Genomic DNA, 24,594 nt, shown 5'->3' with positions numbered 1-24,594 from the left:
AACCCACCCATACCCCTACATCTACATCTAACCCTTACCTAACACTACGGGCAATTTAGCATGGCCAATTCACCTGGCCTGCACATCTTTGGAGTGTGGGAGGAAACCGGAGCACCCGGAGGAAACCCACGCAGACACGGGGAGAACGCTCAAACTCCACACAGTCAGTCGCCTGAGGCGGGAATTGAACCCGGGTCTCTGGTGCTGTGAGGCAGCAGTGCTAACCATTCAAATCTCTCACCTGAGGAGACATTGGTGCATTCCCACCGGGGAGAGGCCATTCACCTGCTCAGTGTGTGGGAAAGCATTCACTCAGTCCTCTGACCTGCTTAAACACCAGCGAGCTCACTCTGGGGAAGGGTCATTCACTTGTTCCCAATGTGAGGGGAGATTCACTCAAATGCAGCACCTGTGGAGTCCCCAGTGAGCCCACACAGGGGGAGAGGACATTCAGATGGTCAGTGTGGGAGAGAGGATTCCTGATTCATCCCATCCCCCGAGACCCCAGTGGGTTCACTCTGGGTAGGAGCTGTTCACCCCTCTGTGTGACAAGGGATTTGCTGCGTCTTCAACACTATTGAGAGCCCAGTGAGTGCTCACAGGGAAGTGGTCATCCCCCCTGCTCCATGTGGACTGCAGGACTCTGATTCTGATGTTACTATCCATCAGAGTCAGGAGTGGACCTTGTACGTGATGACACTGCTGGAGTATTGATATTGTTGTTAACCACATTAACTGGGCTGGAGGTGACTGAACTTACGTTGCCACTTTCTAAACCTCAGGATGTCTCTCTGGAGAGTAAGTCTCCACAAACAGCAATGTGACAATGAGCAGGGATCATCTGTTTTGATTTAAATTGTGACTGTAGCACGGCTGCTTCACAGCATCAGGTACAAGGTTGGAGTCCAGCCTTGTCCAACGACCTGTGTGGAGTTCCCACATTCTCCCCATGATAGTGTGAGTCTCCTCCAGGTGCTCTGGTTTCCTCCCATAGTCCAAAGATGTGCAGGTTAGGTGGATCAGTCGTGCTAAAATGTCCACAGGATCCAGGATTGTGCAGACTAGGTGGATCAGCCATGGGAAATGCAGTGTTACAGTGATGGAGTGCTCTGGGCGTGATGTTCTTCGGATGGTCGGTGGCGTTTGATGGGCCAATGCTCTCCTCCCACACTGTAGGGATTTTATTCACTGACTGAGGATATATGCTACAGAGCAGGGTGCCTTAGAGAAGGAGCATGTGGTGTGCATCAATGCTGTCTATGCCTTTAGATAGAGGTGGGCACCGTAGGGGATATAGTGCTTTATCTCCACCGCTGCCCTCTCCCCACAATTCTACTTATATTTAGTCCCTTCTCACTCTGTCACTTGTAATGGTTTGCTTGGCCCGTAATGAGCTTTGTTTGGAGATATTCTATTAGTCACACGAATGGTTTACTGCTGGTATGAGTCGATTAGAGTGGTGCTGGAAAAGCACAGCAGGTTAAGCAGGATCCGAGGAGCTGGAAAATGAATGTTTTGGCAAAAGCCCTTTTCCAGCAGCCCTCTAATCTAGGCTCTGGTTTCCAGCATCTGCAGTCCTCACTTTCGCACTGCTGGTGATTATATGGTAACCAAAAGCAAAATGGCATAATGATGATTCTGATGGTGGGAAGTTTGCTGTGATACTATTTCTGGGTCGGAGAAAAGGGGAAAAAGAACACTTCACAGCTCACAGAACGAAAACTGAAAAGCAGTTAAATCAAACCAAAGGTTCAGACAAGGAGGGAATATTTCCCTGGAGTTTAAGTAGCTGGAAAGTGATGGTGTCTGGGACAGGAATTTGCTTTACAGAGGTTGAAAGCTTTAAAACTGTTATATTCAAACAGTTCAATTTATTTTCTTTAATTTTACTTGCGGTGCAAAAAGCTCTTACAACATTTTAAAACCAACATTTACAAACCTTGTGTTAAAGATAAATGTTAAATAAAATCCATCAAACCATCCCTCACTGAAAACTGTTGTGGAAATGGAATCTCCTGGAGAATCCCTGCCCCCTTCTTCCTACCCGGGCTCCATGACTATATACATACCTGGGAGATAGCAGCAGGAGGAGACCATTCAGCCTTTCAATCCTGCTCCACCATTCAATGGGAAACAGCTGACCATCCAGCTCAGTCTCCTGCTCCTGCTGTGTTCCAATCCCCTTTCATGACTTTACCTTGAAGAACTATATCTAAGTCCTCCTTCAGCTTCACTGCCTTTTGTTCCAGTGACATTGTTGCGTTACTGTGTAGGTGTAGGCAGGGGAAATGTGATGGTGCTGCCTCCTGGAGGATGCACTCAGCGTCCCTCATCATCCTGCAGTAACATCAACTGGGTTTCTGGAACTAGTGATAGAAACGGTTTCGAGGATATGGGCATCACTGGCTCAGCCAGCATTTATTCCCCATCTCTCGTTACCCTTCAGAAGATGGTAGTGAGCTGCTGTCTTGTACCATTCACAGTCCATTTGGCGCAGAGAGACCGACAACGCTGGGAGAGAGAGTGTTGCAGGATTTTGGCCCAGTGATTCTCCATCTTTGGTTCATCAAATGTTGTGTAACTTAATCACGATCTGCACGTGATTTTGAGATTTCAGTCTGCAAATCTTCACTATCTCGCACCCTGTATAAAAGGAATATGTACAGATAAGAAATTCAGAACAGACAATTCTAGTTTCTCTGGAATATCTTTCTCCCCTTTCTTCCCCTAAAGCTGTAACCCTCCAGCCCTCTTACTCTCTCCCATCATTCTGACTCTGCTACCCCCTAATGTACACCCTCTACATTCTCATGGTGTTACTGATAAACAGATCCATGCCACCACTTTTCGTCCCTGGTTAGACACTGCACCCATTCTGGGTTCACTTCTTTTCCCTTCAGTTGCTGCAAGTCAATAATGTAACAGCAGACTGAAACAAAAGGAAACAGAAAGGGAGGTGGCAGATCCTGGACAGAAGAGGAACCTTCAGACTGGGAGAATGGGTCAGATTCTTCCTTGTTTCCCATTGGTCAATTCCCAGTGTTATGACAAGTTGCGAATGGAACTTGTTCCCATCTAGGCATAGTGACACTTTGATCCCCCCAAAACTGATCAATACTATAGGCAGATGCGTCCCTTCTCCTGCCAATGACAGTGTGAAATGCTTTCCGCGAGTTACCCCAAAGAACATGCTCCAAAACCCGCCCACATTCTGTACATGTACAGTGGTGGGTTTCCTCACACACGTGTGGTCCCTGCCTCAGGGACTGTGGGAGTTGTAGTTCCCATGAAGCCTCTGGAGACCTGTCCCTGGAAAGTGAGAGAAAGTGTGGGCTGGAGGGTGTTGTGTATAGGATATCCATTCAGACACACAGGACATGTGGGCTGCCACTGGGATTTACTGAGACATCCGCTTAGACACCCGGACTTCTGACGTAAGGAAAATACATTCAGCCAATTGCGGGGTGGGGAGGTTAGTAATGGGCAGCAGATTTTAAGCAGAGGTGGCTCAGTGGCTAACACTGCTGCCTCATAGCGTCAGCGACCCGGGTTTGATTCCAGCGTTAGGCAACTGTGTGGAGTTTACACATTCTCCCCACGTCTGTATGGTTTTGTTCGGTGCTCCAGTTTCCTCCCACAGTCCAAAGACGTGCAGGTTAGGTGGATTGGTCATGCCAAACTGCTCACAGGGTCCATGCATGTGCTGGTTAGGCAATTAGCCACGGGAAATGCAGGGTTACAGGTAATGGGTGGGTCTGAGTGGGATGCTCATCATAGGGTTGGTGTGGAATCGATGGATGAATACCCTGTTTCTGCACTATAGGGACTCTATTCTATTCTCATGAAGAAGAATGTACCTATCTCAATGTGTTGTGAATCTGTGGAATTTCCTATTCAAAATGCGGTGGATGCCAAGACAATGAGCAAATTTAATGAAGAGATACAGATTTTTAATTTGCAATGAGTTGAAGCGTGAGAGAGAGCAGGCAGGAAAATCCAGCTGTGACCGAGGTGAGCTCAATCATCACCGTATGAAATGGTAGAGATGATTCAAAGGGCTGCATTGCCTCTCCTGTGCCCAGTGCTTATCTTCTTATGGTACTAGCCAGAAAGATGAATCCAAAACTCACCATCTTCACCAAAGGAGATTTTCAGAAACAGCAGGATAGTCAGGTGGATTAGTGTTCCAAATTTAGGTAGTGAGGAAGCGTCTAGGAGATAATGATTTTGCAATTTTAAACTGAGGGGTGACAGTGATTTATGGTTTTAGACTGTGTAGTACATTCACAGCGTCCAGAATACTCTGTTGTGAATATCTGTCCTGTACTTTATTACAAAGCCAAGGTCACTGACAATGAAACCAAAACACCCAGGAAACATTGCCTCCCCTCGTAATCTGATAAAAGACTTGTCATTAATCTGATAGAATTTAGAACACAGATGGAAAGCGGGAAGATTAAATCCAATCCCAAGATACTGTGCTTAAACAAAGGAGACTACAATATGATGAGGCAGGAGTTGGCGAATGCAGAATGGAAGCAAAGACTTTACTGTGGGACAGTTGACAGACAGTGGAGGAATATCAAAGTAATTTTTCAAATTTCTCAGCAAAAGTATATATCAGTGAAAAGGAAGGACTGTAGGAAAAGGAGTAATCTGCCATGTCTAAGGAAATAAGGGAGACTGTCAAATTGAAGTAGAAGGCATACAAACTGTCAAAGACCAAGGATAAATTCGGAGATTGGAAAAACTTCAAAGATCTACAGAAAGCATGATGAAATTGGGGATAAAAAGTGATGAGTAGCTATCCCCAGGGCCAGAATAGCAGTTTACACTGCTAGAGGGAAACTTATTGTTTGGTGAACATATGGCCTCTGTAATTGTTGAAGCATTAACAGTTACCATAGAGATAATCCTGATCAAGTTAAAAATCACAGCACACTCCAAAAGCTTGTACTTCCAAATAATCCTGTTGGACTGTAACCTGGTGATGTGTGGTTTTTAAACTTTGTCCACCCCACCAACGGCTCCTCCACATCAGAATCCTGATAGATACCCCACTGAAACTGAAGTGCCTGTCAGATACTTGGGGGAGCCACAGGGGTGTGGGGAAGGGTGTGTGTTTTAGCCACAAAGTGCTGAACTGAACTAGACTTTCTAACTGCCGTTGCCATGGAGATAATACTGAGAGACAGTCTCTATTCAAGGATCCCAAACCACAAAGGTTTAAGAATGGGAGTGGCACATCGGACAGGCGGGGAGTTACCTGATGCTGCCTGGAGGTGTTTTGCATGTACACTATCCAGGTAACTGCCGTGTCTCATCAATAAAGACTCAAAGAAGATCTCTCTGAGTTCTGTGCCTGGTTATTCCTATCCAACAGGGTTCAGGAATATGAGGACACAGCAGTCAGTCTTCACAGTGGAGGATACGAAGAACATGCCAGTAATTGATAAGGAGACTGAGGAAGGTGAGGATCTAGAAACAACCATTATCACGAAAGAGTTAGAGCTGGGCAAGCTAATGGAGCTAAAGGTAAACAAGTCTCATTGCCCTGATGGAATACATCCCAGGATACCAACAGAGTTAGTGGGAGAAATAGCAAATGCACTTAGAGTTATAGAATCCTACAGCAGAGACAGGCCCAAACTGGCCCATACCAATCAGAATGTCCATCCACGCTAACCCCATATCCCTGCACTTGGCCCATCTGCCTCTGAAACTTTCCTATCCTTGTATTTGTCCAAATGTCTTTCACTTGTTGTTAATATACCCACATCAACCACTTCCACTGGCAGCTCATTCCATATACATACCACCTTTGTGTAGAACACTTGCCCCTCAGTTTCCCATGTATTCTTTCTCCTCTAACTTTAACCGGATGCCGTCCAATCCTTGAGTCCCTGCGAAAAAGACCGAGGCATTCACCTTACCCATGCCTCTCATGGTCTTATACACTACTATAAAATATTCCCCCACAGTTACCTATGCTCTAAACAAAAAAGTCCTCGCCTGTCCAACCTCTCCCTGTAACTCAGACCCCTGAGACCTGGCATCATCCTTGTAAATTTCTTCTTCACCTTTCCAGTTGAATAACTTAAACTGATACTGCATTCATCACATTTCCTGTGTTTCCCTACGGCGCTGGAACCGATGTGACAACACCAATGGATTACAATCAATGATCGATAATTCACTCCATTACAACAATCCCATTTTCATAGCTTTTTCCATGATGCAGGAATCCTTTGGTCTTTCTGGTTTCATGGCTAATTGTCCTCATACAAAACCAATCTGTGGCTTGACTGTTCCAGGGAAATGTGCCATGATTTTTTTAGACATTCAAATCCAAGTCCCCACGCTAACATGGACTTCACTGTCTCAGTACTTTTTTCGTCACACGGACATTTGAAATATTCGCCCATGAACAGAATGCAAACATTTCCTTCCAGATGAAAAGGCCAATGATATTCAGATCGGCACGGATCATGTAACATGAAGTTCAATTTGAATTTCTCAACTGCAAATCCCCCCATTCAATACTCTATAACAGAGAAAACAGAAAGTGCTGGCGATCCTCAGCAGGTCTGGCAGCATCTGAAATGGTGACAGATGCAGGAAACATTGCAGCCTTGAAGAAGTGTTGAGATGATCACACCAGGCACGTGTGCGTGATGACCGGTATGGAGAAGATGGGGGCAGGGATCTCTTTCTGGAAGGGCCTTGGTGAGACCACACCTGGAGTACTGTATCCACCTTTGTTCCCCTTTTCCAAGGAAGGCTCTCCTGGTTATTGAGAGAGTGTAAAGGAGGATCACCAGATGAGTCCTGGGATGTGAAGATAGTTAAGGACTGCAGATGCTGGAAGTCAGAGTCTGTACAATGTGGACCTAGGGAGGTGCAGCAGGTCAGGCAGCATCAGAGGAGCAGGAAGGTTGATGTTTTGAGTCGGGACCCTTTGTCAGTCTTGATAAATAACCCTGACCCAAAACGTCAACTTTCCAGCCCCATCGTATTCATGCTGGTCATCAAGCACCTATTTATGCTAGTCCAACGTTCTGGCACTCAGTGTGTAACCGATATTGTACTGCTTGGTGTGATCATCTAAACACTTCTACAAGGCTGCAATGTTTCCTGCATCTGTCACCATTTCCAGTGCTGCCCGACCTGCCGAGGATCTCCAGCGCTTTTTGTTTGTATTGCAGATTTCCCCCATTTTGCTGAAGCACAGATTCATAGACATGTAAACAGCTCCATATTTTGTTGACTCACCTTCCTGGGATGTCAGGACTGATGGCTGAAGAGGGACTCAATCTTCGTTTAATGCTCCTTTCCTTTGGCTTTCTGAGCCACTAACTACATCACTAATATTCTACCTCCCATTCCCTGTCCTGAATCTGACCCATCTAAGCCTACACTTTCGTTCCCATCCCCCTGCCAGACTAGTTACAAACTCACCAACAGAACTGGCAAAAGCCCCCACCAGATTTGTCTCAGCTCTGCCCTGGATAACCGATCAGGCTGGTACAGGTTCCCACCCTGAAACAGTCCCAGTGCCTGAAGAATCAAAACCCTTCTGTGGTACACCATTACCCCAGCCACACATCCAGCTGATCTACCTTCTCATTCCTGCTCTCATTAGCACATGGCACTGGGAGTAAGTCTGACATTATTACATTTCAGGAGCTACATTTCAATGTATCTCTGCTCTCCTATTATCCAGCTTTCAGGCCCTCATCCCTCTGTTTAGCGATGTCGTTGGTATCTGTGTGTTGCACCACCACGGCCTGTTTACCCTCCAGCTCCAGAATGTCCTGCAGCCACTCCATGATATCATGGATCTTGGCACCAGGGAGATTACACACCATCCTGGATTCATGTCTGTGGGCACAGCAGTGCCTGGCTGTACCCCTGATTATTGAATCCCCTGTCACTATAGCCCTGCCACTCTCATTCCTCTTGTTCTGATCAGCAGAGCTCTCTGTGGTGTCATGAAACTGGCTGAGAAGCCACCCCACCCATTCCCGCCCTTACAGAATCCCAAGTGGTATACAGTATCTGTATGAGAAGGGGATAACAACGGGGGACTCCTGTACTCACTTCCTGAGCCTTTTACTAGATCTGATGTTCACCCATTCCCTTTCTGCCTGTGTAACCCTCACCTGCAGTGTCACTAACTCCCTAAACGTGCTGTCCATAACATTCTCAGTATTGCAGATGCTCCACAGTGAGTCCACGCTCAGCTCCAGCTTTGAAAAGCAGTTTCCCAGTAGCTGCAGATGGGAACCCTTGCTGCACAAATAGCCGTCAGGGACACTGGAAGCGGCCCTTATTTCCCACATTGTGCAAGAGGAGCACACCACGGGTCTGAGGGCTCCTGTCACAACGTCTCGCTACATTCATCTAGTTACTCCCATTAAGAGAATTTAAATGAGTGAGTAACCTTCCTTCACTTCAAACATGTCCATTATAATAACAAAAAATATCTTTACTTAAGCTGATATGTCATACTTTAAAAACTTAAATACTCCACAGGTATCACTGACAAATTGGCTATTCCCATTTGGACTGTGAATTTCTGAAAGGCCTGAATTAAAATGGAGTTTCAGCTTCACCTTCTCCCTGTCTCACCTCACAATTTACACACAACTCCAAAACATTCTCATTGAGCCAAGCAGCACTCACAGTGTAGCCCGGGCATTTTCATTGTCTGCTCACACCTACACTTCCCTCAGCCTCCTGTACTGTTCAAATGCATCTCAATGGGAGCTCAGGAACAGCAAATCATCTTTCAATTCAGCCCTTTGTAACCCCAGTCAAAATGGACTTCAGCAGTTTCTGAATGAACAGACAGTTGTCAGACTCTGGAACATACCACCTGAAATGGTGCTGGAATTTGAGTCCACAAGGAATTTCAATGAGAAATTTGCAGAGAATTGGAAGTAGGGAGTTTACAGTTTAACATTATAAAGTGGATGATTGAGACTAAATCTGACAGTTCCTGCAAAAAGACGAGGTGTAATTTGGATAAATCTGTGCTCTCTCTCAGGTCAATACCTCCTTCCACAGCTGCAGGGCCAAGAATTGAACACATACCCCAAGGGGGATCCAACCATGAACTTGAACATCTTTCTGCTTTTGGCTTGACAAAAATATTGAAGATATGTTCCCACAGACAGAACAGACAAACCTTTCTCGTTCCACAGTTAAATGCCAATGATATTCAGATCCTGATGACTCCACTGACTGTAGAAACATGTTTTTTGAGATCCCAGTCTCAATTATTCTCAATTAATATTCTATAAAATGAATTCACAAAACAAAGCTCACAGTCAGTGCAAGATGAATAGTGAAGGCAAACACTTTTCTTGGTATGTGTTTGATGTGTAAATGCTCCTCTTCAAATCACCCCGCCTCCACCCAGGAAGAGGACAAGTACATGCTCCTTACTGTACTTTGCCCCAAATAAAGATGGTGGCCATAACCCAGGACCTCTCACTGCCTGAGGCCCAAGCCATCTTCCCCTTTGCTGCAAATGTGGGACCAAGAGTTTCTAATTCAGACTAACGACCTGCCCAGAGTGTAACTAAACCCTCCCAGTCTACACTGATACATTCCATCCGGTTTCTGCTGCCACTCTCCCCTTTCCCCTTTCCGCCTCCTACACACACCATGGGTTACCGCGGGTCCAGTGACCCTTCCTCAGAACAGATGACAGCTGGGAAAATTAGAATCCCTTCAGGAAACAGGCCCTTTGGCCCAACAATTCCACACCCACCCTCCGAAGTTTATCCCACCCAGACCCATTCTCCTATTCTATTACTCTCCATTTCACCCGAACTAATGCACATCCCTGAACCCTACGGGAACCTTAGCTGGGCCAATTCACCGAACCTACAGATCTTTGGGCTACAGGAGATAGGGGTTAAAGAGTAAATAATAGGTGGGGACAGAGCCCAAAGAGAGACAGGAACATTTGGAAAGATAAAGGAGTGGGAAGTTGGAAAGTTGTTAATGGAGGAGACAGGAACCTTCTAGCATTTCAGTGGCAGTGGTGGAAATGGCAGCTACATTGTGCCTTCAAAAAATACCTTGAGCTTCCAGTTGCCTGCTCTTTACCACACAAGACTGTTCCCTGTCCAACATCTCTGTCTCATGCTTACTGCAGTGTTCCAGTGAAGCTTGATGCAAGCTGGAAGAACACTTCAGAACATACCCAAATGGCTTCCTATTTCAAGGGTTGCAATCTCCCCTCACATGTTGTTAACAATGCCCTCCAGTGTATCTCCTCCACTTCCCACACCACTGCCCTTGAACTCCACCCCGTCAAATTCAACTAAGATGGAACCCCACCATCCTCACCTTCCACCATCAGATCCAAACACCTGAGATATATTTCCCTCCCCACCCCTTTCATACCTTCTGTGACTTCCACTTTAGATCCACACTCCCCACCAACCCACTCTTCACTCCAGGCACCTTTGCTTGCCACTGCAAGAGATGGAAAATCTTTGCCCAAACCCTCCCTTTAACTCCATCCAAGGCACCACTGGATCCTCCCACATCCAGCAGACATTTCCCTGCCCACCCAAACACCTCACCTAGTGTGTCCCTTGCTCTCGGGACGCCAAATTGTGGAATATTTCAGGGAACATATCTGGGACACATGCACCAACCAACCCCACCGCCCTGTGGCTGACCATTTCGGCTACCGCCCACTCCCTCCGCCACCATGCTGCCAAGGACATCCAAGTCCACCATCCCCAAATCCGAGCCACCCAACATCTGGAGGAAGAACACCTCATCTTTGCCCCCTACCCCACATACCAGGCCTTGTTATTACGTAGCCTAGCATTACACATTACCTATGGTTAGCCACTAACAGTCCCCATAAACAGCTATTCACCTTCCCCACCCCCCCCCCCCATCCGATCGTTATTCACTCCTTTGTCCAACTGATCCTATCTCTCTCTTCGGACTCTATCCCCACTTATCATTTACTCCTTAACCCCTACCTTCTGCATAAAAACAGACTTTTTTTCTCAGTAACGTCAGTTCCTGAGGAAGCGTCACTGGATCGAAAATGCGAACTAATTTCTTTTCACAAATGCTGCCTGATCTGCTGAGCATTTCCAGTACCTTCTGGTTGTTGTGTGTGATTTACAGCATCCGCAGTTCTTCTGGTTCTAATTTACCCGGAGTATCTAATTCAGGTCCAGCAGACTGAAACAGTGTTTATCAACCTTCCCAGTCCACACTAACTCCATCTCTCTCCCAGTATCTGCTGTCTCTCCCACTCCTTCACATTCAGTCCCCCCTCACAGTGACACTGTGCCTGCAAAGCTGATGGTCATGTGTTGGCCTGCTGGACCCACCCCTCATTCACTCCCATTGGCTGGAGGATCACGCCAACTCTTCTATTGGTTTGAAGCTGTGTCAATCAGCCAGGCCCCATTGTGACATGAGTGTTGGGATCCTCCCAGGTGCATCAGAGGCTGAGGGGTGACCTCATAGAGGTTTATAAAACCATGAGGGGCAATGGGTAGGATAAATAGACAAGGTCATTTCCCTGGGGTCGGCGAGTCGAGAATGAGAGGGTGTAGGTTTAAGGTGAGAGGGGAAGAATTTAAAATGGATCTGAGGGGCAGTTTTTCTCCCCCACTGAGGTTGGTGCATGTATGGAGTCTTCTGTCAGGAAGTGGAGGATGTTGGTACAATTATACCATTTGGCATCTGGATGGGTATATGTATAGGAAGGGTGTAGAGTGATACGTGCCAAGTGTTTGCAAAAGGGACAAGATTAGATTGGGATATCTGGTCAGAATGGCCCAGTTTAACCAAAGGGTTTTGTTTTCGTGCTGTACATCTCTACGGCTCTGCCCTGTGATGAGCTTCATCATTCAGAGTGAATGGGTCAGTGTCACAGAGGACAGGGGCTGAGGGCTATTCAGCCCATTGGGACTGTACTCTCTCCCTCTGGAGATGGTACCAGTCAGTCCCAACTCACCTCCCATTTGGACAGAGCCCTGCAAATCCTTCCTTAAAAATGTTAAATTTCAAATTTGTTTTGACAATAATTACTGAATCTGCATCCAGCTGTTGGTCAAACTGTTCCAGATGCTCAGAACATAGTGAGTAAAGTAATCTTCACATTTTTCTTTGCATTATTTGCCAGTTACCTGAAAATAGTTACTAAAAATTGTGACGTTAAAAATTTCTCACTCTGTCTCTCTGTAAATGAAATACCCTGGAAACAAATCAACTCCTGGTCGAAATCACTGTTTAACCTTCTCAGTTCCAAGGAGAATTGTCTGGCCTTCTGCTAACTCTCCATAAATGAGAAACCTATCTTAATTTTAATTTATTAGTGCCATAGAGATGTACAGCACAGAAACAGACCCTTCAGTCCAACTTGTCCATGCTGACCAGATATCCTAAATTAATCTCATCCCATAATCCAGCCCTTGGCCCATATCCTTCGAAACCTTTCCCAATCACATATCCAGTGAGATGCCTTTTAAATGTTGTAATTGTACCGGCCTCCACACTTTCTCTGGCAGCTCATTCCATACACGTACCATGTTCAGCTTGAAACTTTGCCCCTAATATCCCTTTTCAATCTTTTCCCTCATGCCTGTGCTTTCTAGTTTTGGACTCACCTAAACAGGAATAAGACCCTGGCTGTTTACCCTATCCATGTCCCTCACGATTTTATCAAACTCTACGGTCACCTCTCAGCATCCGATTCTCCAGTGAAAACAGCCTCAGTCTATTCAGCCTCTCCCTATAGCTCAATCCCTCAACCCTGGCAATATCTTTGCATTATTTCTGAATCCTTTCAAGTTTAACAATATCATTTCGATAGCAGGGAGAGAAGGACTGAAAGCAGAATTCCAGAAGTGGCTGAATGAATGTCCTGTACAGCCGCAAAATGACGTCACAACTCCTGTACTCAATGCACTGACCAATAAAGGCAAGTACACCAAACACTTTCTTCACTACCCTGCCTATCTATGATTCCACTTTCAAAGAACTATGAACCTGCACTCCAAGATCTCTTTGTTCAGCAACAATCACCAGGACCTTCCCATTAAGTGTAGAAATCCTGCCCTGATTTGCTTTTCCAAAATGCAGAACCTCATATTTATCTAAATTAAACTTCATTTGCCACTCCTCAGCACATTTGATTGGAGTCTCATTGTACTCTCGGGTAACTTTGCTGTCCACTGCACCTCCAATTTTGGTGTCTATTGTAAACCTACTAACCATAGCTCCTATATTCACATAGAAATCATTTATATAAATGGCAAAAAGCAGTGGACCCAGTACAGAGCCTGACAGCATATTGGTCATCACAGGCTTCCAGTCCAAAAAGTACCCTCCACTCTGACACTGACTTCTCAGCAAGGTTAGTGCTCATGGCATACAGGGAGAACTAGCCATTTGGATACAGAACTGGCTCTTCAGACTGGAGGCCTGTGACTAGTGGACTGTTACAAGGATCACTCCTGGATCCACTACCTTTCATCATTTATATCAATGACTTGGATGTGAACATCGGAGGTATAGTTAGTGAGATGACACCAAAACTGGAGGTGTAGTGGACCGTGATAAACAGTACCTCAGAGTACAATGGGATCTTGATCAGATGGGTGAATGGGCTGAGGATTGGCATTTTGGAAACTCAAATCTTAGCAGGTCTTATACACTTAATGGTAAGGTCCTGGTGAGTGTTACTGAACAAAGAGTCCTTGGAGTGCAGGTAGATAGGATAGTGAAGGCGGCATTTGGTATGCTTTCCTTTATCGGACAAAGTACTGAGTACAGGAGTTGTGAGGTCATGTTGTGGCTGTACAGGACATTGGTTAGGCCACTTTTGGAACGTTGTGTACAAATCTGGTCTCCCTCCTATTGGAAGGATGTTGTGAAACTTGAAAGGGTTCAGAAAAGATTTCCAAGACCTTTGCCAGGGTTGGAGGATTTGAGTTAGGCTGGGGGGTTGAATAGAGGTTGAATAGATTGGGGCTGTTTTCCCTGCAGCGTCGGAGGCTGAGAGGTGATCTTATCTATGTATATAAAAACCTGAGATGGATTGATATGATAAATAGACAAAGACTTTTCCCTGGTGTGGGGGTTCCCAGCACAAGAGGGCATAGGTTTATGGTATGAGGGGAAAGACTTTAAAGAGACTTGAGAGACAACTTTTTCACACAGAGGGTGGGACGTGTATGGAGTGAGCTGTCAGAGGAAGTGGTGGAGGCCATTATGATTGCAACATTTAAAAGGCATCTTCATGTGTATATGAATAGGAAGGATATGGGCCGGGTGCTGACAGGTAGGACTAGATTACATTGGGATATCTGATCAGCATGTACTGGTTGGACAGACGGGTCTCTGTTTCTGTGCTGTCCATCTATGACTGTTTGACCTTCCAGCCAATTCCGTATCCAAACAGCTAGTTCTGACAGAATTCTATGGTATTGAACCTGCTAACCAGTGTGTTATGTGAAACCTTGTGTCTTTCTCAAGTCCAAGGTACTGATTTCAATGCACAAAGCTATGCTGACTCTCCCTAATATTTTCTTGCTTTTCCAATGACATGTAAATCCTGTCCCTAAGAATCCCTTCCAACAACTTCTTTGCCACTGACTTCAGGCTCACCGGTCTATAGTTCCCTGGCTTTTCCTTACCACCTTTCTCAAATAATGGGACAAATCTTCCAGCACCTCACATGTGGCGATCAATGATACAAATATCACAGTGAGGGGCCCAGCAAAAGCTTCTCTAATTACCTACAAAGTTCTGGGATATACCTGATTAAATTCCAGGGATTTATCCACTTTTATGCATTTTAAGACATCCAGTACCTCCTCCTCTGTAATATTTACACTCGCCAAGTTATCAATATTTATTTCTCCAACTTCTCAAACTTCCACATCCCCTTTCAGTAAAAACTGACATGAAATACTTACAGAATCTCTCCCACCTCCTGCTGTTCCATAGACAGTCTTGTTGATCATTGAGGGTCACTATTCTCTGCCTAGTTATTCTTTTGTCTTTAGTGTATTTGTAGAATCTCTTTGGATTCTCCTTAAACCTTTTTCCCAAAGCTATCTCATGTCCCCTTTTTCGCCTCCTGGTTTCCCGCGAGTATACTCCTACTGCCCTTACAGTCCTCTCGGGATTCACACAAACACAGTGCGGTCTGTACCTGACATATCCTTCCTTCATTTTCTTGACCAGAGCCTCAATTTCTCAGGTCATGCAGCATTCTCGATGCCTCCCAGCCTTGGCCTTAACAGGAACATACTGTCTGTGTACTCTCATTGTCGTAGGCCTATGGAGGATGTGGCAGATGAGGACAGAGAAACAATCATTATCAGTAAAGAGGTAGTGTTGGGAAAGCTAACAATTCATTCTTATTTCTATAATTCCTCTCTAGCCTCAGAACTATCACTATCTCTGCATCAAAGACATCTCAATCTCTGCAACATCCTCCAATCTCTAATCTCCTCCAGTCTCAACACACTTTCTATCTTTAATCTTGTCCACCCTCTCAAATCTCAGTGATGTGCCTTTCTTTAATTCCAGCCTTCAAGATAACCCATTTTTATTTCAGATTCATGCACCCAGAGATCCACAATGTCCCGCTTAACCTCTGTCACATTTTCCTCCAAAAAACATTATTTAATCACGTATCATCTATTCTAATATCACCTTCTCTGACCTGGTTTCTATTGTGGCTTGTCATATTCCTATATTACGCGTTTGTGGTCTACATGACAGAAAACGGTTTTGTGGTCCATTGGATTTATGCTGTAAAGAAATCTCCCAGCTAACGATTTTAATCCCATTTTCCAGCACAGAGCCCATAGATCTGTCAGCCTTGGCCTTGCAAGTGTGTTCCTAAATAGATTTTAACTGCCTTCAGGATTTCTGTCTCTCACTCTCTTCCAGACAGTGAGGTTTAATGCAACTGTTGCTCGATGCTATCACCCACAGGGTTCAGAGCAGCACGGTTAGTGCGAACCAGAGATCGCCCATTGGGAAGGATGGCAGGGTCCCTGACAGGGGGCACTGGAGATTTACCAGGATGGTTCAAGGAATGGGGGATTTTAGTTGCAGAATTTGTGGGCCTTTTTTAACATTAATTGTTCACGTGACATGTGTGTTGCTCATACACATCAAGAATAACCATCCGCAATTAATGGACTCTCCTTTTCAACCTCTCCCCTTGCCTGCGCTGTGGTAATATTCAGGTTAACCACTACCAGGCATCTCTCTCTAATGAGAGAGCAGTCCTGTGGTCGGGTAGGACAATGCTGACTTGATCTTTTACACAGTGATGCCACTGTGCCTCTAGGGTGGGGAGAGGGAATGCTGAAGGTGGTGGATGGGATATCACTTGGGTACAGTACTTTATCCTGGAGGATGTTCACTTTCTTTAATATTGTTGGGGGGGGGGGGGGGGGAAACTGATGCAGGCAAGTGGAGAATGTTCCAACACAATCCTGATGTGTACCTTATAGAGCGCAAACAGACATTGGGGAATCAGGAGTTTGGGGAAACTGAGGTGTTCTCCTTGTAGCAAAAGAAATTTGGGGAGCTGTGACAAAGTGGTTTCCAAAAGTTACGCATTATTATAATAAACCTTAGACCCTTCAGCTCATTATACAAGGATTCCAGGACACATGTTGAAGATTTGGGAAGATCTATTGAAAGGATGGTTTGATTCAAAGGAGAACTTTTATTCAGCAAATGGTATTGATCTGGAACACAATACTCTCACACAATACGAATATCCAGGTCCTGATGTATTGAGTAATTCTGTCAGAGTTTGGCGTTACAGTGACTGAGATTACCATCTGAATGTCTGCCTGTAATACAAGTTTATAAAATCCGTCACTGTCAGTTCAAGTTTGAAACTCATACAATCCCTTCCTCCTGGCCCAGGATGACTGTACACATTACCCCTGGTGGAGGTCAGCAGGCTCTTCAAGGGCAAATCTATGTGGGTTTCTATGAATTTCCACCTTGGAACTTCATGTGACTGAACATGAGACAGAATGTCCCAAGATTCAGTGAGATATGGAGAGCAGGATTTGCTTCCTTTTCTTTCCTTCCATTCTGCCGCTGAGCCTACTCAATAAGACATGGGGTGTGAAAGGCTCATGCACCTTGATGGGCAAGTTGTCTCCATTCTGACCAATGGGCAGCAAGATCCTCCCAGTCATGAAACAGAGTATCCCTAAAAGATAGAAACTGCGCATGCTTCCCACTGCCCAGTGCTCACAGTACATGTTTCGAATAATGAGGGGGGAATCTCCTAGAAAAGGCATAACAGGAAAGTTCCAAAAGGATTATAAACAGTTTACAGAGAGATCTTCACAGGAAACTTGGGCAACAAGTTGGCAAATAGAGTATAACTTAGGATAAACTGTAGAAAGCTGCATCACAAAGGGACTGGGGGAAAATGAGCAGGAAACTGAAAGCGAGCACACAGTTACAACAGGGAATCAGGAAGGGGAATGGAATGCTGTCCCTTATTTCAAAGAGTTTGCAATATTAGAGTTTGGAATATATACCTTAGGGCAACTAAACAAATGACAAGTGAGACCACATCTGGAGTAACGGGAACAGATTTGGTCACTTTAGTTCATGAAATAGAGCAGTTTATTGGAGGCATTTCAGAGAAGATCCATTGGGATGATCCCTGTTTTGAAGGGATTATCCTGTAAGCAAAGGGTGAATAAGTTGGGAATCTACTCACTGGACTTTGGAAGAATGAGAGGTGATCTCTTTGAAAAATACAGGATTCTGTCAAGGTTTGACAGGGTAAATATGGAGAGGATGTGTCCCATTACGGTGAGTCTTGAACCAGATTCTGGATCAGTCGCGGAATCAAGGGCTCTGTTTCAGATTTCTCAAGTTAAAGGCAACACCGACACAGGTTAGGGTTTCAGTAGCAATGGAGCTGGAGTGAGAAGGAGATAAGCAACGTTTTCGAGATTGGAATTCCTGGTGTTTGTGATTGTGTAGATGTCTGATCAGAAGGTCACCTTGGGGTCAGATATGAGAGCAATATTGTGAAGAGTGTAGTTCTGCCTCAGACACTTCCCAGTGAGAGGGAGGGACACAGCAGTAAGGGAAATGAATTTGGAATAGCAACTGAAGGCAATGGGTTTAACAATGACAGTGTATCATTGGAGTGAATTGCAGCTAATCGAAGCGTGGTAAGCAGTTTGATAACTGAGTAACCGTGGAGTAATGGAGAGGGATGAAGGGGAGGAGGAGCTGGGAATTGTCAGTGTACATGTGAAACCTAACACGGTGTGTTTGGGCAATGTTACCTCCTGGCAGTATGTAGGTGAGGAACAGGACAAACCAAGGATAGATCCTGGAGGGACACCAAATACAAGGAATTCAGAAAGGAAAGGGAGAGTGGAGACGGAGCAGGATTTTCCAACGATGGTGAGGTCAAATATTAGGTTTTAGGAGAATGGGAGAGAAGGACATAACCAGAAAAGACAGACAGACAGATCATGGAACAATATCTGTGAATTGCAAGTGGGGGGGGAGGTGACCGTGGTGGAGGGAGGGAGGACGGTGACAAGCAGGAGGATGAGACAGTTTTGGAATGTCCATGATTTAGCTACACGAGGGTAAATGGTCAAGATGACCTCTAATAAGGCTTGACAAGGGACTCGAAATGCAAGTTTAGGACTAAAATGAGGAGCACCCTTGTGAGGCAGTTTGGCTCGGTGGGCTAGTGGAGAGGGAGGAAAGAAGCAGAGGCAGCTGATTGGATTGTCTCAATGTTATTGACAGAGAAACTCCATGTGCTCCTCACTCTTGTTGTTGGAGGGGAGGATGGAGGAAACAGGGTAATGGACAGTGTTTTTATTTCCAAAACAATAAACAAAACCTTGATAGTGATTCTAAAAATAAGTGAACAAACCTGTCGTATTTATCATTTATCAAGAATATTAAAATATACAACTGAACTTCAGGTTTGAATCCCAAATCGGTAGAGGGTGGCTCTGAATTCAAGAAAAAAAATAACTGGCATGAAGAATCTACTGTTTGCCATGGAACCATTGGGGATGTTTTTCTGCCATTGACAATGTCCTTGAGGGAAAGAAACCCGACAGTGGCCCATCAAGTCACTCATTGTATTAATCACTGCACAGTCTCAACAAAGGAATGAAACTGGATGGACCACATTACATCTACCAATGCACTGGAAAATACAACACAATCAGCCCTCTTGACCCTGCAACTTCTGTCTCACTGTGGGCCAACAACAGCAGCATAACTGTACTCCAGCCCAATCTGAAATCTCATGGCCTGATATCCCCCACTTAACCATTAACATCAAGCTGGGGATCAACCCTGGTTCAATGGTGAATGCAGGAGGGCATGTCAGGAACAGTACAAGGCATACCTAAAAATGAGGTGCCAACCTGGTGCAGCTACCAAACCTGCATGCCAAACAGCACAAGCAACACTAAATAGAACTAAGTGATCCCATAACCAACAGATTAGATCGGAGTTCTGCAGTTCTGCCACACCAAGTCAAGAATAGTGATGGACAATTAAACAACTCACTGGAGGAACCATCACAGATATCCCCACCCTTACTGATGGAGGGGTCTCACACATCCATGCAACAGATAAGAGGACAGCATTAGCAGCGCTTTTCAGCCAGCAGTGCCAGGTGGATGAGCCTTCTCCATTGGTCCCTCACATCACAGATATGAATCAACTTGGCTGAAAACTCATTTCAAATCAGAACAAGAAATGGATAAGCAGTGTAAATGTATGGGCCCTGCCAATATTCTGGCAATAATACTGTTGGCTGTGCTCCAGAATCTGCTGCCCACGAAGGCAAGTACTGTTCCAGCACTGGCGCCTACCGACTTTGTGGAACATTGCTCAGGGATGTTCCAACACAACAACACAGGGCAGATCCAACTCAGCCAATTGTCCTCCATCAGTCCACACTCACTCAGCAGTGAGGTGATGGAAGGTGTCATCAACAGTGCTGTCAAGCAACTGCTCAGCAATAACCTGCTCAGCGATGCCCAGTTTGGGTTCTGCCAGGGCCACTCAGTTCCTGAGCTTGTTACAGACTTGATTCACAAACTGATAAACAGCTGAATGAGGTGAGGATGACAGGCCAGACCCCCTCCAGGTCCACTATTTCGACTTCAGTGATATCACCTGACCTCACCACAGTCTCAGCTCATTTGCTGAAACTCTCATTCATTCCTTTTGTTAACTCTAGATTTCACTATCTAAACCCACTCCTGGCCAGCATCCCACATTCACCCTCCCGATAATCTCAAGAATATTGAAAACACTACTGCCGAACTGCTCACTTGTACCAAAACTTGCTGATCAATCAAAAGACTCCCATTTATAAGCAACAACCATTTACTTTCGCACCTTTGAATTAATTCCTGGCTGTAATCATTCCTATCTCCCTGCACCACACACCCTTTCATATCTCAATAACTCATTTTAGTTCAGACTCTCAATGATGTGTTTATTTTTGAGTTCTCCTGTGTGAATGTTTCTATAGACTCCAAGGGAACTTGGTCTGGAATCCCCACTCTAACTCTCTAAGATCTACTTTCTTCCTTTAAGGCATTCTTGAAAAACTGCTTATTTGGCAATGGTTTTGGTTACTGTACACAATATTCTCCATCTGTAGCCTTATGTCCAAACTTCTCAATAATATTTTTGTGAAATTAAAACCATGATGATTTGCACAGATATCTTCTACTCTTCAATATCGCTGAGTGAATAATCTGTAACGTCTCTTACCCAACCACATTGTGGGAGCACCTTCACCATACAAACTGCAGCAGTACAAGTCAGTCAAACATCACCCTCTCCACTGGCAACCAGGCTTTGGCATTGATCACTGGTTTCTGTGGAAGGAGAAATACACAGTTGATGTTTGAGGGAGTACAACATGAATTACAGGGAATGAAAATGGTGCAGAATTTGACTGTCAGAAATTGAAGGAAAATGCACTCGCTTATTGGAAAAAAGAATTCTTGACTGTCAAAGATATTGTGGAAAAAATAACATGATAATCGAACAGCGTATGGTCAGGAGCCAAGCAGCAGTGGACAATTCATTTACATTCCTGAAGAAGGGCTTCTGCCCAAAACGTCGATTCTCCTGCTCCTCGGATGCTGCCTGGCCTGCTGTGTTTTTCCAGCTCTACATTTTTCAATTCATTTACAAAACAGCTGTGAAAGTAATAGTAAAATACTATACCGAGCAAAAATACACCCATGAGAGACTGAGGAAGCTAGATAATGAACAAGTGGACATCAGAGAACCCAGAGGTGAACCAGAGCAGAGTTCACTTTTATGATCCCACAGTCAAAGATGTCTAGCACAAAAACAGGCTTTTTCGGTCCAACCTATGCCAACCAGATATCCTAGCTTAATCTATCTAAATTAAATCCTATCTGCCACTTCTCAGCCCATTGGCCCATCTGACCAATATCCCACTGTACTCTGAGATAACCTTCTTCATTGTCCACAATACCTCCAATTTTGGGGTCACCTGCAAACTTACTAACTATACGGCCTCTATTCACATCCAAATCATTTAAATGAATGACGAAACAAATCCAGAAAAAAAAAATCAATTTCTGTGGGTTTGAATGTGCTCTGTGTAAATCCTGCCCTGTGACTCTTTATACCAGGGAAGGCTGTACATACATCCCTCTGAACTTTGCCCCCTACAAAGATGGCGGCCGCGCACGTGTCCAGTGACTCATTGCCCCGAATAAAGATGGTGGCGCTCACTCGGGCCGATTACTCAACGAGACATATTCCCGTTTGCTGCAAAAACGGAACTGTAAAGTTTCAAATTTGTATTTTCCGATGTGTACCAAATGATTATAAAACCTCTCAGACCATACCAACACCATTTCCCTCCCGCTTCCTGCTGTTTATTTCTTTCCTTACCGACAGCTCTCCGCACACACACACTCTGAACATCCGCTCCCACCGCGAGGATGATCACGTGGTATAGTCTAGTCCCGCCCCTCATTCACTGATTGGCCGGAGGACCAACTGCCTCGCCAGGTCCTCCAGCTACGCCCCTGCCTTTCCATTGGTCCGCCGCTGACATCAATCACTTCTTCGGTCCAACCTGTCTATGACAACCAGCTGTCCTAACCTAATCTATCTAAATTAAACCCTATCTGCCTGTCCTCAGCCCATTGGCCCATCTGATCAATATCCCACTGTACTCTGAGATAACCTTCTTCATTGTCCACAATACCAACTGTTGGCTGGAGCTTGCACACGGCTTTTGTTGCTGTTTATCAGTTACAAGAGTGAGGGACAAAGTTAAAAATCACACAACCACCTGATGAAGGACCAGCAACATAGTGCTTCCAAATTAACCTGTTGGACTATAACCTGGTGTTCTGTGAATTTTAATTTTGTCCCTCCTAATCCAACACCAGCCCCTGCAACAAGCACCAAGACGTGGCTTGGCTGGCGGTGAGAAGGGCTCTGCCTGTGAGATCCTTTATGCACGCGCGGACTCTCTGCCGCACCGCACGCTGTCCTCGAAGTGGCTGCGGGGGGGAAGAGACTGTCACACACCTCCTTCTGGAATGTGCCTATGCAGAGGAAGTCTGGAGAGGAATGCAGTGGTGCTTGTCGAGGTTCGTCCCGAGCAGCGCCGTGACGCAGGACTCCGTGCTCTACAGCCTATTCCCCGGGACTCACACCGAGACGAACATTAACTGCGCCTGGAGGATCATCAACTCGGTGAAGGACGCTCTCTGGGCGGTCCGAAACCTGTTGATCTTCCAGCTGAAGGAGTTGACCCTGACCGAGTGTTGCAGACTGGCACATTCCAAGGTCCAAGACTACGTGTTGAGGGACACGCTGAAGCTTGGGGCAGCTGCCGCCAAGGTGCGGTGGGGAAAGACCACCGTGTAAGATCGGCCTGCCTAAAGAAGAACAGGGGGCCCATGCGGACGTTTTTTTGGGCTCTGCTGATGCCTCAGCCAAAAATATGTACAAGATTGAAAAATGCACAGGATTGTAAATGACAAGGATAAATTCGAATCTGTGTTTGTAAATGTGGACATATGTATGGCATGATCCAATGTACAGACCATCAAATCTTTTTATGAATAAAGTATATTTTTGAAATAAAAAAAACACCAGCCCCTCCAAGTCACGAGTGACGGAGGCATGCATAACATAAGAACAAAAGATCGAGGAAAAGGAGAAGGCCATCCTGCCCTTCGAGCCTGCTCTACCATTCAATAAGATCATGGCTGATCATTTCGTGGATGCAGAACCATTTACCCACGTTCTCACCGTGTTCCTTAATTAATTATTTCTTTTAAAAAAAACTAACTTATCTTTAAAAACGTTCATTGAACCAGCATCAAATGCTTCCCTGGGCAATGCACTCCATCAAGGTCAAGACGTTCCTTCTCAATTCACTCCTAAATTTGCTGCCTCTAACCTTGTGGTGATGCCCTCTTGTCCTAGCTTCACCTGCCAGAGGAAACATCCTCTCTACTTCTATTTTATTCGTTCCATTCATTATTTTATATCTATCCATTCTTCTGAATTCCAATTAATATAATCTCAATCTACTCAGTCTCTGTTAAGTCAAACCTCTCACCTCTGTAATCAACATAGTTATCCTCCTCTGCACCCCCTCTAGTGCCGGTACATCCTTGAGCAAGAAAGGAGACAGAAACTGCATGCAGTACTCCAGGTGTGGCCTCACCAGCACCCAATACAGCTGGAACATAACCTCTGCTTTTAAACACGATCCCTTCAGCAATGAAGGCCAAAATTCCATTTGCTTTCTGAATTGATTGTTGTACCTGGTGACTAACCCTCCTGCAGAAGGATGTTCAGGTGCCTCTGCATAGCAAATAATGTAACTTTTTTAAAATTCAAGTAATAATCTTTTTATTAATGTTACTCCAACCAAAGAGTATGACTTTACATTTATGAATATAATATTCCACTTGCCAAACCATTGCCCACTCACATGTATCTATGTTCCCCTGCAAAGTTTCCCAGTCCTCCACACACTTTGTCCTGCTACTCATCTTAGTCTAATATGCAAACTTTGACACCCTACATGTGGTCCCCAACTCCAAATCATCTGAATCACTTCTAAATAATTGCAGTCCCAACACTGATCCGAGAGGCACGCTACTAGTTACTGATTGCCAGCCAGAATAAGGCTTATTTATCCCCACTCTTTGCTTCCTGTTAGTCAACCAATCTTGTATCCATGCTAATACTCTATCCCATGCACCCTTATATAAAGCAACAGCCACTTGCGTGGCACACTGTTGAAGGCCTTTTGGAAATCCACGTACACCGCATCCACTGGGTCACTGTTGTCCACCTTGTTCAAAATGTCTTCATAGATTTCCAAACGATTTGTCAAGCATGACCTGCCCTTTGTGAATCCATGCTCTGTCTGCCCAATGGGACAATTTGTATCGGGATTCCCTGCTATTTCTTCCTTGATAATAGACCCAAACATCTTTCCAACTGCAGAGAATAAACTAA

The 24,594-nt window shown here is 45.1% G+C and overlaps 1 long non-coding RNA gene across 2 annotated transcripts; it reads right to left on the bottom strand.

Moving 5' to 3' along the window:
- Nucleotides 1-1,865: 1,865 nt before the first annotated feature.
- LOC140470077 (uncharacterized) lies at nucleotides 1,866-22,068 on the bottom strand. Of its 2 annotated transcripts, XR_011956348.1 has the most exons (4): nucleotides 21,994-22,068; nucleotides 20,830-20,936; nucleotides 15,212-15,337; nucleotides 1,866-2,643 (listed from the first exon to the last, which is right to left on the bottom strand). It is a non-coding gene; the product is annotated as an uncharacterized lncRNA (long non-coding RNA). The 2 variants fall into 2 exon arrangements; XR_011956347.1 differs by lacking the exon at nucleotides 15,212-15,337.
- Nucleotides 22,069-24,594: the final 2,526 nt, after the last annotated feature.

This window comes from Chiloscyllium punctatum, chromosome 50, assembly GCF_047496795.1.
Source record: "Chiloscyllium punctatum isolate Juve2018m chromosome 50, sChiPun1.3, whole genome shotgun sequence".
Lineage (NCBI taxonomy): Eukaryota > Metazoa > Chordata > Chondrichthyes > Orectolobiformes > Hemiscylliidae > Chiloscyllium > Chiloscyllium punctatum.
This window is presented reverse-complemented; position numbering and strand designations above follow the sequence as displayed.